At 42.4% G+C, this 18,916-nt stretch overlaps 1 pseudogene across 1 annotated transcript in view; it reads left to right on the forward strand.

Annotated features, from left to right (window-relative positions):
* LOC147612734 (uncharacterized) overlaps window positions 1–18,916 on the forward strand; it is a 120,058-nt pseudogene that overhangs the window by 96,731 nt on the left and 4,411 nt on the right. Inside the window, exons 8-11 of the transcript XR_015263491.1 lie at window positions 3,317–3,458; window positions 14,525–14,690; window positions 15,036–15,193; window positions 15,577–15,900. The product of XR_015263491.1 is annotated as an uncharacterized LOC147612734 (transcript). The remainder of the gene's footprint in view (window positions 1–3,316; window positions 3,459–14,524; window positions 14,691–15,035; window positions 15,194–15,576; window positions 15,901–18,916) is intronic.

The following is an 18,916-nucleotide window of genomic DNA, read 5'->3' on the forward strand; positions in this document are numbered from 1 at the left end:
AGAGGCCGAGTATATTGCAGCCACAGAGGCTTGCAAGGAGGCATTATGGCTATCTCGGTTAGTGGTTGATTTGGGTTATACAGGGGATATTCCATTGTTGCATTGTGACAGTCAGAGTGCCATCCAGTTGGCAAAGAACCCTGTCTTTCATGCAAAGACGAAGCATGTGGATGTGAAGTATCACTTCATCAGAGAGGTGATAGAGAACAAGCAAATTCAGCTTGTTAAGATTCATACGGATGACAACCCGGCTGATCTGTTGACGAAGAGTTTGCCTCCGGAGCGGTTTGCTCATTGCAGACACTTGATGGGCATTGGATGAGGCCATTTTCAGCCTTGATATGGCCTTGTATATTATCATGAACATGCTGATTTTTTCTTTTCCTTTACTTAAGGGCACTTTGCCTTTAAGTGGGAGGTTGTTGGGGTAAAGGCGTTATGCCCACCCTTATAGTGTGTACAAGCCCATAAGTTATAGTACATAGTACACTTAGTACTTTTAATGTACTAAGTGCACTATGTGTACTAAGTGCAATATACATGTGTGATAGGGGAGTCACACACTCATGCTTTTCATGAGTTGACTTATCCCCACAACTCTCTCTCTCTCTCCCTTGCTTCTCTGTGTATGTCTCCCATGAATGAACTCTAAACCCTAATTGACAGGTTTCTCCCCATCAGAAACATTAAGTTTTAATGTTTATTGGAGTTTGCCCCTAGGCCTTAGTGGCCCTAGGAACTTATTAAAGTTGGGGCCCTAGGGATTAAATTGGGGAGGAGTTTTCTCTCTCTTCTCTCTCTCTTTTCCCTTTTTGGGGAATCGTGTAGCAAAAGAGGAGCTTCTTTCATGCGCATGTTATCCTAGCGTGGAAAAGCACAGGAAGAAGGAGGCGGCTGTTTTGCTATGTGCTGTTGCTGTTTTTCTGAGTAGAATCAGCCGTACAGCACTGTACGGCCAGAAGTGGGCAAACACTCTCTCTCTCTTTCTCCTCTGTTGCTGGCTGCGCACAGATACTGCTGCTGGAAACTCTGCGCACAGGCCAGTACAGGCTGTACCAGCAAGTACACAGGCCGTACAGCCCTGTACGACAGCCGTACAGTGTACGGACAGGGCTGACGCACGCTTTTCTGGGTTCTGAAGCTGCAGGCGGCGCTTGTCAGGTGGCTGGACAGACCTGAATACTCTGATTCAGGTTGGTACAGAAGTGGACAGCAGGTGTTTATGCAAGTACAACTCTTGGCACGTATCCCGAGGCGGTACAAACGGGTACAGTGCTGATTTTCAGATCTGTATTTTCAAGGACAGCATAGGAGTGAGCATCAGGAGGAGGATACAGGCAAGTGCAAGCACACGTGTGAAGCAGGGTTGTATTTTCAAGGACAGCATAGGAGTGAGCATCAGGAGGAGGATACAGGCAAGTGCAAGCACACGTGTGAAGCAGGGTTGTGGATTCGAGTGCCTGCAAGCACAGATTGGTGCTGTTGCTTCCTCCAGTGTTGTTTCACGAGCTGAACTTGGTAAGCTCTGTTTCTGTTCATCTATCTCTCTTTCTATTGCTTTATGTCTGTTGCAGATATGTGTTATCTGGCCCCTTGTGAGAGGAGGGGTATGGCAGATTGACAAGAGATTAAGACAGAGATTGGACAGCACATGTATGTTTGAGCTGAGAAGATGTATCATGCTCTTGAGTTATGCCAGATGTATGCCCATGGTTGGCCTGCTTTGTGATCTTGGCTGATCAGAGGGAGGCACAGTGTGTTGCTTGAGGACACAGATCTGTGTGCATAGATCCTCTGTGCTGAGAAGGATTTGTGGGCCGTCAGATTGGACTTACAGGTGTAAACTCTTGGCTGGTCTTTGTGATGTACTCAGCCATACATATTATTTTAATTGAATAAAGAAATACCGCAAGGGGCGCCAAGCTTTGGGGCCAACAGGTGTCGCTGTGTTTTCAGATTTGGGCACTCTAGCCCCAATTTGTGTTTTGTTTCTCATCTAGACTACAAGTGGACGGGTGATTGCTCCTACCGCACTCTGGTTTTCTATCAGAGGCCGGTTTCACTCCTGACCGCAGAGCTCTCGCATAGCCTCACGAGACTCTGACTAAGTGATTGACCCTGGCCACCCTTCTGTAGGCTCTTGGCCGGTCACCGGGCGTCCACACGTGCGCCCACCCATCAGTCCATCCCTAGCCCAGCTCGCCAATCAACCTGCCTAGCTCCAAGCTACCCCGAGCCTCGAAGCTAGTCTTGTGTGCGTGCTGCACATGGTAGATACACTTTGTGCACATGACAAAATGTTAACAGAGATGAGTAATGCAGCGGACATCTCACAGTGCACACACTAATAACTTGTAACTAATCTATGTATTAGAGGAATAAGATCACAAGAAAAGTGTCTATATCTGTTACTATTTTTTCCCCAGGATGTCACCCAAGTTGGCGAAAAGTCCAGCTTTTCCCCAAACACTGGCTGCTCTTGGCTTTCGACCATCGCACTGTGTGGCTGCTCAATCCCTGACGAGGAAGCCCAATCGATCGGTTGATTGATTAGAAAATGGAGGGGTCTGCTCTGTTTATAGGACACTTCGGGGTCCTAGGTAGGAGCCTGCTCGACCTGCTATTGGACTGCTTCCTGGCTTGTGTTTGCAATGCCCAACCTGTCCACATGGCTGGCCAACTGTAAGACTGCCTCTCCACGTTGTGTGACTAACTCTCCACATTGTATGACTGCATCTCCATGCTACACGATTGCTTGTCCGGGCTAGTCAGCAGTCAAGTGGACTACATGGTAGAGGAGGATGCGGGTGACCAAAGGTTGGTTTGACTCTCGATGGGAGATGATAGTTAAAAAGCGGATCAATGAACAAGAAACCACAGCCGTCCAGCATTTTGAGTGAGCAGTGTTGGTGGCCTAGCAATGCTTAAGGTCATCAGAACTGTGAGAGGTCACATTTGTTGGGGCACTCGTGCATACCAGCAACCCTATACTCCTTATGAGACAAGCTGCACAGAGGAGGAGCTCAGGGCCAGCCATTACAGTTGATGTCTACATTGTGAAGTATGTCTTTTGATGGTGTGCTTTCGATGTGTTCATGACCAGCTGAAATGATGCATGTGTGAAAGGGGCAGGGCGTAAACTCCGCCAATTTTAAAGTATGTGATTGCCTTGTCATTAGAATTGAGTTGATATACTATAATGTTTGATTTTGAAGTAATTGCAGGAATACTATCTAACTGAAAGTGAATTGCTTGCTCATTAGGTGTTACTTTGAGCTTTTGGATTGCTTAATGAATTACTCTTTCTTTGTTGCAGTTACTCATTGCTGTGGCCAGTAAAAGATGTACTCAAAGGAGAGGAATGCACCCGTGACTTTTTATTCGGCTTTGGAGAGGAGAAGCAACGATCTGCACGCCTTACAGCATGGTTCCACACTCCTAAGGATTATTTTGAGAAGGTTTGAAATTGTAAAAGACGAACTCAGCACATTCTCTTGCTTGTTTGAAGGCACTTGTACATGTGCTACCCAGAGCATCTTGGTTACCTTTTTTCAAAAGTCCACTTTGCTTGCGATGCTCCTAGAATTTTTATACTTCCAGGATAGCTATGCCAAGATAGTGATGTTTCCGATACCTACGGATGTTTTGGATTGGGCTACAAGAGTTGGAACCTTTGAGAGACAATGTAGGGTCCTAAGATTGGAAGAGAGCGCAAGGAAAAAAATCTGTATGGGAGCTGTTTTAATCTTTTGCAGCAGCTGATTGGAAGGATGCTGAATAAACATGGCAGCCGGAAGTTAAAAGAGGGCTGTGCTTCTACCTGCTTTAGTCGTAATGTTATAGGTTAGTGCTAGGGATAATTATTGTATCTCCAAAAGGAGTGGGTATGGGGCGCCTCCATCAAGAGGTTCCAGAGAGCACACTACAAAGGTTTACCTCATGATTTGTTCCTAAGAATGCTTGGTTGTAAGCTCCCCACTTTGACCCAAGTTTGAGGAGAAAGCAATGAGCAAGGAAGACCTTGGATCTTGGATTTTGTAACGGGAAGCGTGTATCTTGGGATGATTAACCATCAAGTTAATTACACCTTAAGCATGAAAGATTAAACCACAGAATCTCACGACCATAAATACTGCACTAGGTGTCAACAGTGGCCCCTTCCTTACAGTACCGAAAGAGTATCTCTTGTACGAGGTTGGAATGACTGGGAGCTACCTCCATCGGCTCATTTGCATTGCAATTGAGAGATGAATACATTCAAATAGTAGAGTGTTGGTGTACTGGATCATTTGCCACACAGATCACGGATTGGCTCACCACTTGAGGTGGATTCCCACTTTCAGAGGGTAATGCGGTTTTCCCACTCCGGACAGCATTACGGAATCTTCAAATCAGCCCTAGAACATGCCAAACAGCATTAGAGTTCCTTTGGCAGTAGTTGGGCATTTTGGAGTAGCTCAAGAAACAGGCCAAAACACAATAGCTAGGTAATGGATCTACAGAACTTCCTTGGCTTGTAGAATCTTTTTTCATATCTCAAATTCAGCCCATGATGCATTGGGCCCCACATCTTGCACTTCCTCCTTGCCACGGGACGGCTGTCCCACCAATACCAAGTTAGGGTCACGTGCAACATGAGCATATCCGTTCTCCAAAGCATCCAAAGGATGTGTCCATTGGAATATCCTGGAATTGGGCATTTCCTAATCCCTTGCTTGGCTATCCAAGTGTAAAAAAGTGCACTATTTATGGAATGTCGAAGCCCACAAGATTGTTTCCCACTGAGAAGAGGGAAACAACTGTGTTCTGATATCAATGTAACTCACGTGGGTAGGTGTGAACACTTCTTGGACATGGTCTTATGAATAGATTAACACTGAAAAAGCCAATAGAATGGCACAATGAACCACCACTGGGGTTGGAACACCCCCCCACTTTTTGGAGCATTTTACTTGTACAATCACTTGGGCTTATCAAGCCAGGCTTGTCACAAACAAAGGAAATGAATACAAAATACTAAACATGGTTTTGCCAGTTATGAAAACGGAAGAAGATGGTCACAACCTTCCTGGAGACAAGAGAACATGAACACTGTTGTTTCGAGATCACGCACAAACATGTGCTCTCGTTACATGAGCTTGGCTCTCCTTGAACGGGCATCGAGTACACTCCTGGGCTCAACTGGAAACAGGAGCAGAGTTCTAGAAGAACATTGAGTGCGTCAGTAGCAGCAACAGGTCTCAGGCGGTGCCCAGGGGCACAAAATATGCACCATATGGCATAGGCACTCCAGGCAACACCAGAAATCAATGACCAGCTCAAGATCCGGCCAGCCAGCAAAAGAACACCCTCACAGTGCTGTCCGTATGTGCGGTACAATGTATGGCTGCTGACGTGGTAGGCCGTACAGGGTGGTATAAGGGGCGGCAAGGTTGCAGCATCTAGCCAGCAAGAGAAGGGCGTGGAGAAGATATTGATCACCGTGGTATGCTCAGATTTCCAAATGGTTTTGAGTGTAGGCACCTGGAGGAAGAAAATAATAGAGAGCTTGTCCTGCAGGCGATAGTCGATTAGCCTCTAGGGAGGAGCAGGATGGCGTGGAGGTTGATGAGCAGCCCTCCAGCCACTTTGCACAAGTCCACTCACTTGCCTAACATTTGTGTGGGGTGCCCAGGTCGGGTACCCACCAAAAGATGTTTGGACCCCAGGCACTTGGTCTTGTCCACCCCAGGTTTTTAATGAAGGTTATAAAACCTTTACATTTATGTTCAAATATTATAACAAAGGTTATAAAACCTAGGCACTTGGTCTTGTCCACCCCGGGTTTTTAACGATGGTTATAAAACCTTTACATTTACGTTAAAATATTATAACAAAGGTATATATAGTACTTACCACTTGTTCACATGCCAAAAACGAAGTCTGAAGACATGGCATTCTCATGGTTCACGGGTGGGCTCCCCTTGCCTGTGAATAGGACATGCCATAGCGTGGCCTAAAATGTGTTTTTGTGCGATTGCTTGTTATGACGTGTCCTGTTCACGGGCAAGGGACGTCCACCCATGAACCATGAGAGTTACCTCTTGAAAGATGCGAGGATCATCGTACAATTTTGTAGATGTCTTGCTGGGAGAGTTACCTCCTGAAAGACCTGAGGATCATTGTATAGATTTGTGTTGGGTAGTTCAGTGTCCAATAGGCCCGCATACCACGTGAGTGTTGTCGTGCAACAAGAAGAGATTATGAAGCAAGTAAATAAGTTGTTAGAGAAGGGTGTTTCAGCCAAGCTCTTTGCCATTTTGCTCCCTAGTGCTTTTAGTGCAAATGAAGGATGGTTCCTTCCTTGATTATCGGGCTTTAAACAAGCTAACAATCAATAACCCGCACATAGACAGGGCATTCTCATGGTTGACGGGTCATCCCTTGCTTATGAACATGACACGTCATAGCACACAATTGCACAAAAACAGTTTCAAGCATGCAAAGGATGCCCGGCCTCCCATTTAGTGACACGAGCATAGTTGCATTTCGTACATGTATGGATCCGTACCATACCAGACTGCACGTTCCGTACAAGTATGGGAATTTTAAAAAAAAATGTTATGCATACATGCATGCACACACACACACACACACACACACACACACACACACATATATATATATATATATATATATATATATATATATATATATATATATATATATATATATATATATATATATGTCTGTTCTTCTTTGGGTTGAAAACGAAAAAAGAAAAGATAACAATGTGAATATCGTGTCTTGCTATCAAATTCTTTCCTTTAAAAAAAAAAAATCCTTGAATTTTCTTAATTTTTTTGAATTTCTCCCAATTTTACCAATGTCACATCGTCGGATTTTCCTATTTTCTCCATTATTTACCAATTTCCCAATTATCCCAAGTCTCCCGATTTTGTTTCAATTTCTCCCAAGTCCCTCCAAATTCTCCCAATTATCCCCTAATTCTTCCAATCTTCCCAATTTTAGCAATTTCTCTGAAGTCTCCCAAATTTTCCCATTTGTTTTCCAATTCATTGATTTTCAATGTTTCATAAACTTATATATATATATATATATATATATATATATATATATATATATGTAAAAAACAAAACATGAACTTACTTAACGTATCTCATCTTGATGCGTACTTTCCCTATCATACCCAACACATTCAAGATGTACCGTATCTAACATTTCTATCCACGAGATTGGGGGACCACGTGGGTGGCTAAACGGTGGTATCCATAATCTTTTGTCTAATGCGAGACCCAATACATAGGCAATTGTCTTTCATGAGATAACCCTTTTTAATCACATAAGAGGCATGTGCATGACCAGCCATTAAATCAGTCAAAAAGCTGCCAAAATCAACATCCATATGGTACATACCACCTTGCATATGGCAAAAATGCACTCACATATGGTTTCGTGTACAATGCATCTGCCACCACATTTTTCTTCTGTGAAGTGCGCACAATCTGAAAATGAAACATAGAAAGGAAGTTGGCCATCCTCATTTGCTTCTCTGAAAGCTTTATTTGCGTGAGAAAATACCGCAAGCTTTGGTGGTCGGATTTTATTGTAAAATCAGCCCCAAGAATTTAATGTTTCCATATCTTCAAGGCATGAATTACAGCTAGGAGCTGTTTCTCATAAATGTCTAGAGAAAGCTCAATATTATGTAATTGTTGGCTCTCATAAGCCATGGCATATCCCTCCTGATTTAGGAGAGCCTCTATGTAGTTTCCAGATGCATCACACTCCACACTGAAAAGTTTTTGTAAGTCCGGAATCACCAACACCGAATCATTTATGATTGCATCCTTGAGATGGTAAAAAGTATCTCTTTTCTTTGATGTCCATTTCAACATTGGCTTTTGCTTAGTTAACTCATGTAATACCGCGGCAATCCATGCAAAATGTCTAATGAACTGCCAATGATATGAGCATATTCGAAGGAAGGTGTGGATCTCATGCACGGATGTCAACTCTGGCCAATTTCAGATGGCATCTATCTTTGCGGGGCCCATCCACACATCATCCTTTGATACAATATGCCCCAAAATAATGTATCTCAGAGAAGAAAAACTCACTCTTTTTGGTAGTGATGTCATAGTCACAAGAAACGTTTCGAGGTTTTTTGGGTTTTTTTTCGTAAGGTTTCGTCCCTCGGCTAAGAAACTGCGAGGTTTCAAAAAATCAATATTTTCGTTAATTCTTAAATATTTAAAAAAACTTATAGAAGCTACCTAAAACTGAAAAACACATGAAACATAAACTTTAAAACATAAGATACATATTACAAATTACATTTCATCATTCATAAAGTCAGGATTCAAGAATCACGAGTCATCAGTGATCATTCATAAACGAAGTTACCAACTCAAAACTATCACATAAATCCATCTCAAGACTCAACAGCCATCTCAAAAAGTAGAATAGATAGTAGAATCTGGACACATGACATGAATCCATGAGCAAAAAAGTAGATCAAAAAAGTAAACATAAAGTGTCTCATGTGACTATGTCACATGAAAGTCCACATGATAGCCTCTAGGAGCCTAGAAGCTAGTCCTCTCTGGACTCTCCCTCCTCCGAACCACCAATGTTGAGATATGAGGACTACTAGAGATATGAGGACTACTAGGAGAATCAGAGGCCTCTAGCTCTCCCTCGTCTGAAGCATATGAAGGTAGCATCTCTCGCATGAGAAGTGAACCAGTGCCACAACCCCACCTAGCATGGCCACCTCTGCAAGTAACTGTAGTACCTCTAGACTGACGGGCAATACTTCTGTCTCGTTGTCTGTATGTCTAGAGGTGAGCACTCCAGGATGTACCCACATGATCATTTCGGAGTCGTGGTGAAGGTAGGTCCTCATCAAGATCGCATGGCTCTGTAGTAGCAAGAATGGCACGTGCCTGGGCATGTGTCACGCATTTGAAGCGTGCCTCATCCTCCTAAAGGAAATCATATGCCATATCCTCATCTGTGCGCCTCTGAATGAATGTGAGATCAATCTGCTCATCACACTCAAGACCTCGCTCTAGCTTTGCAAGAACCTCATTGTCAACCTCCTTCACTTTCCATTGGAGAATTCCTCCTCCCTGGATGCTTCCGTCATTGTCTCTGAGCTTCTCAAGCAAGCGAAGGTTTGCATTGACATACACCAACTTATCTAGTTGGCTAGTGCTAAGCTTGTGACAAATCAACCACACAAGAAGAGGGTTGGAAGTTGGAACTTGGCCCATAATTCTAATTTCTATCTTTTAAGATTCGTAGTACATACTTTAAAATTTAAAATTTAAAGTTTTGATTCTCAAGACTCTAATACAATGCACATATACCTGTTTCTCTTCTTGGTGTGAATATCTGCACATATGCTCCATATGTGCTCGGTTGCATCACTCGTGCACTCTTGGGAGAGTACACAAAGAGCCAAGGTCTGCAAACTCGGCGTTAAGCGTCCATTTATTTCCCACCAAGAGACGGCAAGCCGTCTCTGCTCCTGTCTCATGAGTCATGGCAACCTCCCGTGCAAACTGGTCACGATCGTATGTAAAGAGGATAACATCCTCCTTAATCCTATTCGTAGTACATACATTTGATTCAAGCATGGTTGTCACGGTACGAAGATACGATACCATACGGGATAAATTTTCGGATACCGTACGATAAAATACGGTTTTTATTTTTTACACTTACAACCTATGGGGCTTCAAGCTTGAATGTGAGGGAAGGTTGGGAGGGGAGGAGTCTACAGTGCTTGAGGAACCAGAACATGGATATGTGTCTCTCCCGGTTGGATCTCCTGATTGTCTCCAAAAAAGAACCTGGATGGGTAATGCAATACCAAAGGTCTCCCAGTGTAGCGTTTATGACTAAGGGACCGTCCTTGCACAAATACGAGGAGTGCATCTAGGGTGATAATGTTAGGGACTCCTCTCTAGATCAAAATGGCCATGTCCAAATCTTCTCCCTCGTACATAACTTGAGAATCTAATTGTCTAGCCTACCTATACCAGGGATCCCCAAGTGATGTAGCAAGATTCTCTCACCCTACCAATCAAGTGTACACTACCAGTCTACCTCGCCAGATTTTTTAGGTCTCTCAACAATCCCATATGGAATACTGAGTGGACACAAAAGTTGCGAAGTATTGCGAGCATTTGGGATCTTTGTAAAGCAAGGTTTCTATATTTTTTTAAGCATTTGGGAAAAAATTTTTCAAGGAAAAATGGTTTTTTGGAAAAAAATAAAAAATTCAAATCGTACTGTACGATATCGTACCACTCGTACCGTACCGTACGAACCTGTTCGTACGCGTACGAGAAACAACTATGGATTCAAGAATCAAGATAGGAAAACTTAAGTTTGTAAGTTCTTATTTGAAACTTGAAAATCTAAAATTTGAGGTAAGAGTAGAACTCAAGAGTAAAAGAATTTATGTGGCTTGTTGCTTCGTGGAAAAGACTTTATCCAAGTAGGAAGTCCAGCCAGAAATCAACTTGCGATCATTCTAGTGGGTTGCATCCTTGTACAAAGGATGAAGCATGTATGAAACAAAATGGATTGGTTTATGAAACCAATTTCATCTTTCGGTCCAAATGCGAGAGAGGTCCGAAAGCTTGCAAGTTACACATTGCATTTTAGAAATTTCAATACTATGATACTATTAAGTGGCAAGTTGTCCAATGATCCATTAGTCATGAGTCATGACATTGATGATTGATCATTGCATGCACCAATTTGAATAGCAAAGAGAGTTGCAATTGCATACCTGTCCCTCGACAAAGCTTTACATGTCATCATGGTTTACCTAAGGCGTTGCATGTAGTGGTACAATAAGCTCATGGTGCACCCCTCTTGATCAAAGAGTCGTAAGATGAAATAAAGGGGTGCAACGGCTTGTCTAATAGCCTCAGCCTCATCCCAAAAGTCCATGCTCAAGATGTATTCTACAATGAGATGAGCATCAGGCTTCCGACTACCAGTCCACATTTTCCACTCCTCACTACAAACAAGTCGGCGCAGGGAGTCTTTGGTTTGCACCATCCTGAAATGGATTATGCGAGAGGATAGAGTCATAAGTTACAACCTTAAATTCATGTTAAGAGTGACATAGTAGAGATAAAGATGACATTCATGAATTATGACTTAAATTGTAATTTTCATACCTCTGAAGCACAAGAAGGAGATAGCCGAAGCGAGTCTTTGCCGGCTTCACAAGATCATAATGGCAAATCTCTCTAAAAGGGTCAATGCTTGTGTCTTGTGAGTGATGAACTTTATGATGCGCATAACTTTCTCCAAGACGGGCTCTACCCAACTAAGTGATGCCACATCCTCCATCATCAAATCAAGAGAATGAGAAGCACATGGAGTCCACACAATGGTTGGATAATTCCTTTCTACAAATTCTCCTATCTTTGTGCAATTTGAACTATTGTCTGTGATGACTTGGACCACATGTTCGGGCCCAATCTCCTCAATAGCTTGCCTAATGTGCTCATAAATCCACTCTCTAGTAATGTGCAAGCCAGGGGCGGAGGCATCAACGACATGCAATGATTTGTGCCAGCACAACAAGATACCAAGATGTTGATCATGTGTCGTCGTCTCTGGAAATTTCATAACATAAAAAGAGAGAAATCATAAGAGTCGAGAGTCAAGACACTCCCAAGTCCATGAGTTATAATGAGTTTTCAAGTCTCAAGAGACAACATTCAAGTCATTGCAATATAGCTTGTTACTTTTAAGATATTAAAAGAGAAAAAAGGAGTCAGTTACCATGTCACTCCATCCATCAGAGACAATGGAGTATCCATACCGATGCCAACATGCTTTCAATCCCGTCAACTCACTTTGGATTTGATTAACTTGACTTGTCAAGTGTGTGGTTCTCAAAGACTCGAAATTGACAGGATGCAAGCCGCTAGCTCCTGCTGTAGTTGTGGCTACCAATGCATAGTAGAACTTGTGATAGGCGGGAACTTGAGCAATGTTAAAGGCAAGGTTGCATTTGTAGAAGAACCTTTGCTCGGCAATTTGAGCCTCTTTCTTTAGCCTTGGAGCATACCGTGCTTCTAAGGTGCTTTGCCCACTCATAGGTTCTCTACCCCTCTTCTTTGTATAGACTTGGGAGGGCCGAGCACTTGAAGGCATGGAAACATGTGACTCATCCATGGGTAAATTTGACAATGACTTACCCATGAAAGGAGATTCCGCCGTAGCCGGACGTGAGGGTGCTCCACCAAAAGCCGTAGAGAGTGAGGCCGAAGGACCACTACCGCTGGATGCATTAGTATCCACAGTTGATGTGCTTCCTGGTCGTGAGGACGGTGCTTCCTCTCCCCCACGATTTTTTGAAGCCTCAAGTTGCCTTGCCATTTCAACCATCTCTTCAATTCTCTCTCGGGGTAATGAAGTGTGCAAAAGTGGCCGCACTTTATTAAACTTTTGCTCCGAGCCACCATGTGCATAAAATATGCCCTCATTAACACAATAGCAACCATGTGAACCTTGCTTTCCTTCCCATGAGAAATGAGCCCTCACCCGTGTGCTACTACCTCGCAAGGTATCACCACAATATTTGCAAGCAACACACTTGGTACCAGAAGTCCTATACTTATGAATGAAAATGGTGTCTTCCTATACATCACGGGTGCCATCCTTCTTGTTTCGGCGAGGCATTATGGACAAATCACTTGATTTGATGCCAAATTAGCTTTGATTAAGGCTGAATTTTGCAAAACTGAAGAAAAGAATGGAGAAATTGGGCAATAATCAAGACATGAAAGAAGCCAAAAAGAGATGAAGAGAGGAGAAGAAGAGAAAGAGTGAAGAGAAGAGCAAGGAGAGAAGAAGAGGAGAAGAGGAGGAGGAAAAAAGGGGAGAAGGAGAGAAGAAGAGAAGAAGCGAAGAAGAGGAGAAGAAGATGAGAGAAGAAAAGGAGAAGAGAAGAGAAGAGAGAAGAGAGAAGGAGAGAAGAAGAAGAGGAGAAAGGGAGAGCAGTGGCAAGCTGTGGGCTGCGAGCTGCGAGCAAGGCGGCGAATAGAGGGTTGCTAGGCGTCAGGGCTGCGCGCACGCGTCAACGAGAAGAGAAAAAAAAAATTGTAGATTTGGCCGACAAACGAAAACGCGCAACAAAAAAGAAAAAAAAAGAATAATCCAGATTTGGGCGAAACGGCAAAAATTCAGAGGTTTCTAATTTGTTTCGAAACGTTTTGTGCTAGATACGTTTCGTTTCGTCGAAACACGTTTTTTTGTGACTATGATTGATGTAGAGCTTATGCTTACGAAGCTCTTCAAAAACTATGGCTAAATGGCCAATGAGGTGGTGATAGCTCAAGTGGTAGAGATGTTTGAATAGGACTAGGAGGTCCTAGGTTCAAAACCCCACATGGTGCTTCCTTGACAGCATCGCCTACTATGGTGGCCAGTCGGGGGGGACTGCGGCTAAATGAGCTCTATGTTCCTCTCTATTCTTTGAGAATACTAGTATGTCACCGAAGAAAACACCTATGAATTTCGGATGCTCATGGAATATGCAGCATTCCTGAGACCGAATGGCATATCTAAGTACTCAAAAAGATGTTCGGAATGCCGTCTTGTATACAGCCTGGGGACCCACACACACTTCATGACACCCACTCTTTAAGTCAATGCAGCTAAACCAAGATGATCCATCCAACTTATCAAGGATGTCATCTATGCGTGGGATTGGAAAACCGGTTCTTGATTGTTAGCTTGTTTAAAGCTTGGTAATCCATGCACATTCGGAAGGAACCATCCTTCTTTTGCACTAGAAGCATTGGGGAGCAAAATGGCGAAGAGCTTGGCTGAACCATACCCTTCTCTAACAGCTTATTTACCCGCTTCATAATCAATCCTCGTTGCACGGCACTCGTGTGTGTGTGTGTGCATTTTCTCTCCTTAGTGTTGGCTGCCATCATGGCTGAGTTTCTCTTCACCTCTAGAGAGAAATGATAGAAAGCTAGTTCAATGTTTTATATATGAAGAGATGTCTAATAAGGTGACATATTTATATGCAATAACTTGCACCTGATTGATGGTGTGAGTGGGCATGTCGTAACACACAATCTATGCTATGCATGACAGAGTTGATGGTTTGAAGCTTTATGAGTAGACTGTCATGGAGTCAAGATCGTACTTTGTATTTTGTTAAGTTTGGGAAATAACCTGGACTTTCATTTGGTATACCTATGTTGGATAATACAGACGTTGAAGAATGAAACTTAATGCATCTGACATGTGGTATAGGATGCATAAGTTTTGTATGGGCCATTAATGGTGATGTGAAATTGTCTTATGTCATTGAGTTTCATGCAATAATAATGCGTTCTAGTACGGAAAAGTTCCTAGTGAGCATGCTTTATTTGAAGTGGGATATTTAATTTAATAAAGAGTGTTAAGCTTCAATCTTTGAAGCAAATAGAAAATTGGAGGGTCCTTACACTCGTTCAAATTATTGCAGGTCTATCAAGATTTTCTAAAAAACCTTGAGAATGCATGTGTTAAGGTGGATATTGTCGAAGCTCCACCTACACAAAGTATCCTCATGGCTGATAACTGTGCTTTAACAATTTATACAGACTTGCCTCAAGTCTTGGATACATTGAAACGACCAGAGTTCACTTTTTGTAAGTATCTTTTGATCGGGCAATGGCAGAGTTCTACATTTCTTTTACAACGAAGTGCTAGCTTATCTTAGAAATGCTGCCAGGACAGGACCTTCACATAGTCAGACACTAGGGATTTTGCATTTACCGATCTTGTATAGACAAGAACTTGCATGATTAGGTCTTATAAATTGTATTCGGCTTGTAGGCGAATGTATTCTATCTATTCATCTGCCAACGTACCTATCTCTCTATCTTTATATTATCTATCTCTCTCTCTTTTCCCTTACTCTTCTACTATCATTACATTCAGGTTGTTGTTTATCTTTCTGCATTTTAACTGTCAAGATTTTGTGGGTCATGTAGGTGATGATCCTACTAGAGCTGATATCTTATGGACAAGCACACAGATTGATGACGATCTGAAGAAGACAGTTGGTTTGAGTGACGATCAATATGTAAACCAGTTTCCTTTTGAAGCCTGCATTGTTATGAAGCACCACCTTGCCAAAACCATCCAGCAGGTATTTTGCCACAATACAGCTCTGTTCTTTTTTGAAGTGTAATTTGGGAGGAAGAAACATTGGTAGGAGTTCGGTGGTAAGGAAAAATTCAATTTATGGTACTCTTGAAGATTATTGGTCAATATGGAATGCACATTTGCACTGTTGCATTTCCATGTCTTGTCCTATACCTGCCCATATCTCCCCTTACTTGTAAGCCTGGTAAGAAATCCTGCTGCATGGCTATGCTGCTTATGTCACCTCTCCAGCGTAGTTGTGGATTATCCTGGGCTCCTTATGTGCTTTTTAAACCAACATGTATGCTAGGTACTAAGCAGTTCTTAAGGAGCCAAGCGTTTCAGAGATAACTGTACCGATAAGGACATTTTTTTCTTCCTATGCAGGCTTTCGGTGCCCCCAGTTGGTTTCAAGCTACATATGATATGGAGACAGAAATGGCAGCTTTCATCGGTGACTACATTGCTAGAGAAAAAGAAGGGAAAAACAATCTTTGGATCATGAAGCCTTGGAATATGGCTCGCACAATTGACACTTCCATAACAGACTATTTACCTGCTTTGATAAGGCTGGCAGAGACGGGACCCAAAATATGTCAGAAGTATGTTGAATGCCCTGCCCTGTTTCAAGGGAAGAAGTTTGACCTGCGATATGTTGTCTTACTTCGGAGCCTGCAGCCATTTGAGATTTTCCTTAGTGACGTCTTTTGGGTAATTGTTGTTCTTACTTACCTTACATATTCTCTTTTCTAAATGCCTAAATGATTTACTTTACATTTAAAAATTGCACAAATCAATCAGATCAAACGATATATATATATATGTGTGTGTGTGTGTGTGTGTGTGTGAAGGGGTGAATTCACCCGTATGAGTTCTTCCGAGCCTCATTGCGGCAGTCCTTATATGATGCCTTACATGAGGAAGATTTGGATGTTTCTTGTATTCAGCTTTTCTTTTACTTTTTCTGATGGATAGGGCATAGGCTCTTTTCTCGAGCACTGCCCTGATGTAAAATGGATGTTTCATAATATAATTTCTTTGTTTCACAAAAAAAAGTGTGTGTGTGTGTGTGTACATATATACATGTATATATGTACGTATATACGTGTATACGTATATATATGTATATACGTATATATATGTATATATGTATATGTATATGTATATGTATATACGTATATATATATGTATATGTATATATATATATGTATATGTATATATATATGTATATGCGTGTGTGTGTGTGTGCGCGTGCGTGTGTACACATACATACATGCACGCGTGCGCGTGTACATATGTGCATACATACATGCATATATGTGCGTGCGTGTGTACACATACATACATGCGTGTGTGTACGTATATGCATACATACATGCATCTATATATGTATATATGACATATGTATGAAATGCTTTTTTTTGTATGAATGTACATATACATGTGTCATGTAGGCACAGAGAGCATGCTAGAGATGACCTAATGGAACATGAGTTCTAAATGTATACTAGTGAGCTCTTCACAGGAGTTTCGAGAATGGGCCGAAAATTATTGGGGAAAGTACAAATATGAACAACTCTATATGTATATATGTATATATGTATATATATATGTATATATTGATATGTGTATATATATGTATATATATGTATATGTATATGTATGTATATATATATATGCGTGTGTACACATACATACATGCACGCGTGCGCGTGTACATATGTGCATACGTACATGCATATATGTGCGTGCGTGTGTACACATACATACATGCGTGTGTGTACGTATATGCATACATACATGCATCTATATATGTATGTATGACATATGTATGAAACACTTTTTTTGTGTGAAGGTACATATACATGTGTCATGTAGGCACAGAGAGCATGCTAGAGATTACCTAATGGAACATGAGTTCTAAATGTATACTAGTGAGCTCTTCACAGGAGTTTTGAGAATGGGCCGAAAATTATTGGGGAAAGTACAAATATGAACAACTCTAATGTTTAATAAACTTACATCAGATGTACTATTATGAAGAATACACCATGGATGTATAATCAGCTTGGGCTCTAGCCAGGTGGAATGTGTGATTCGAGGTGCTCACTCTTAGTGCAGGGGGGCCACACAGCTGTTGGGAATTTGATCTTTTATAGGTTTCATTGTGAGCCATGCATGACCACATTCATGAACAGGGTCTGCAGCATGCAGCTGTGGGACCTGCATTGGGCCCCCCTTATTCTCCTCTAAGTACTGAATAGAACTTTATGGTCTCTTCTTAAATGATTTGAGTCTAGCACAGGGTCACCATCAGGCAAATTTCAGGTTTGTCCTTGAGGCCAGGACACAGGCAGAAAATCAACTACCACTATTAGCAGTTAAAACGGGACAACAATGTGGCCTAGCATAGGCATCAGGCAGTGGTGAGCAGGCACTTGAAATGTGTAGCCCAGCATTTTTGACAAGCCGGAGTGCCCCACCTGGTAGATCACCAGACCTGGAACAACCAGCAGTGGGCCTTTAAACCGGGCCACACATCTTCAGTTCTCGTACTGCATGAGCCTGTGTAAAGGCCTGAACCCCTGTTGGAAAGTCAATGGTGGTGTGATAAGCGTTCCTCTCTCTCTCTCTCTCTCTCTCTCTCTCTCTCTCTCTCTATGATGATGTATTTCATGGACACGATGTAACCTTTTGGTCTTATAGGTCATTTTGACCTTTTGTAGTCGTTAATACAACTTTCTCTCTCTCTCTCTCTCTCTCTCTCTCTCTCTCTCTCTCTCTCTCTATATATATATATATATATATATATATATATATATATATATATATAATAGGTGGGAATGCCCTCTTAGATGTGAACACCCTCTATATGTGTGTACTTGTTATGAGCATGCGAACACTCCTTATGAGTCACAAGATAAGTGTGCCATGTGTCATTAGTATGTGTGTGTGTGTCCAGTCGTGTCAAAAGATAAAGCCTACAAAAGCATTGTACTTGGTTACACATATATCAATCTAAACATCATTGAGTCGTGCAATACTCTGTCTCTTGAACTTTGTCATTTCTCTCTCTCTCTCTCTCTCTCTCTCTCTCTCATTAGGGAGTTGAGACCCCATGGGAGACATCCACCCCGGCCCCAGGCAACCATCACTCAGTTCTTCCGACCACGAAAGGACGCCCCACCAGCCATGGATGACATACCCACAGCCTCATCGATCCACACATTCTGGAGTGCCCGACCCCCTGCCAAACCCACTCTGGTGTAACTCTAGACCGGGCCATAGCACTACAGCGGGCCGGACGTCCGCAACTCCCTAGACCTTGCTAGCAACACAGACATCAGTTCTGGCTTGAGGAGATCTTGGAGGCATAGAGCCACCTTCCCATGCCCCGACAGATTTGCAGAGCCTTCTATAGGCTAACCCCATGCTCGATATCCTTAATGTCCCGGCAGATTTGCAGAGCCTTCTACAAGCACCCCATGCTTGATATCCTTGATGGCCCCCTCCCCCTATCGGGGGGCTAGCTCCATAGGTTGTATGATGATGATGGTCCCACTTTGTATCATATGGCTCGGATTTGACATTCCCAGCTCATAGCTCTAGTTTTTGTTTTCTTTTGTACCATGATGAGATTACAATGACACTATTGTATCACTTTTGGTCTAATAGACCCACTGGGTCTTTTGATGACATTTAATATAACACTCTCTCTCTCTCTCTC

This window comes from Cibotium barometz, chromosome 45 (genome assembly GCF_041138505.1).
Source record: "Cibotium barometz isolate CiBa-2024 chromosome 45, ASM4113850v1, whole genome shotgun sequence".
Lineage (NCBI taxonomy): Eukaryota > Viridiplantae > Streptophyta > Polypodiopsida > Cyatheales > Cibotiaceae > Cibotium > Cibotium barometz.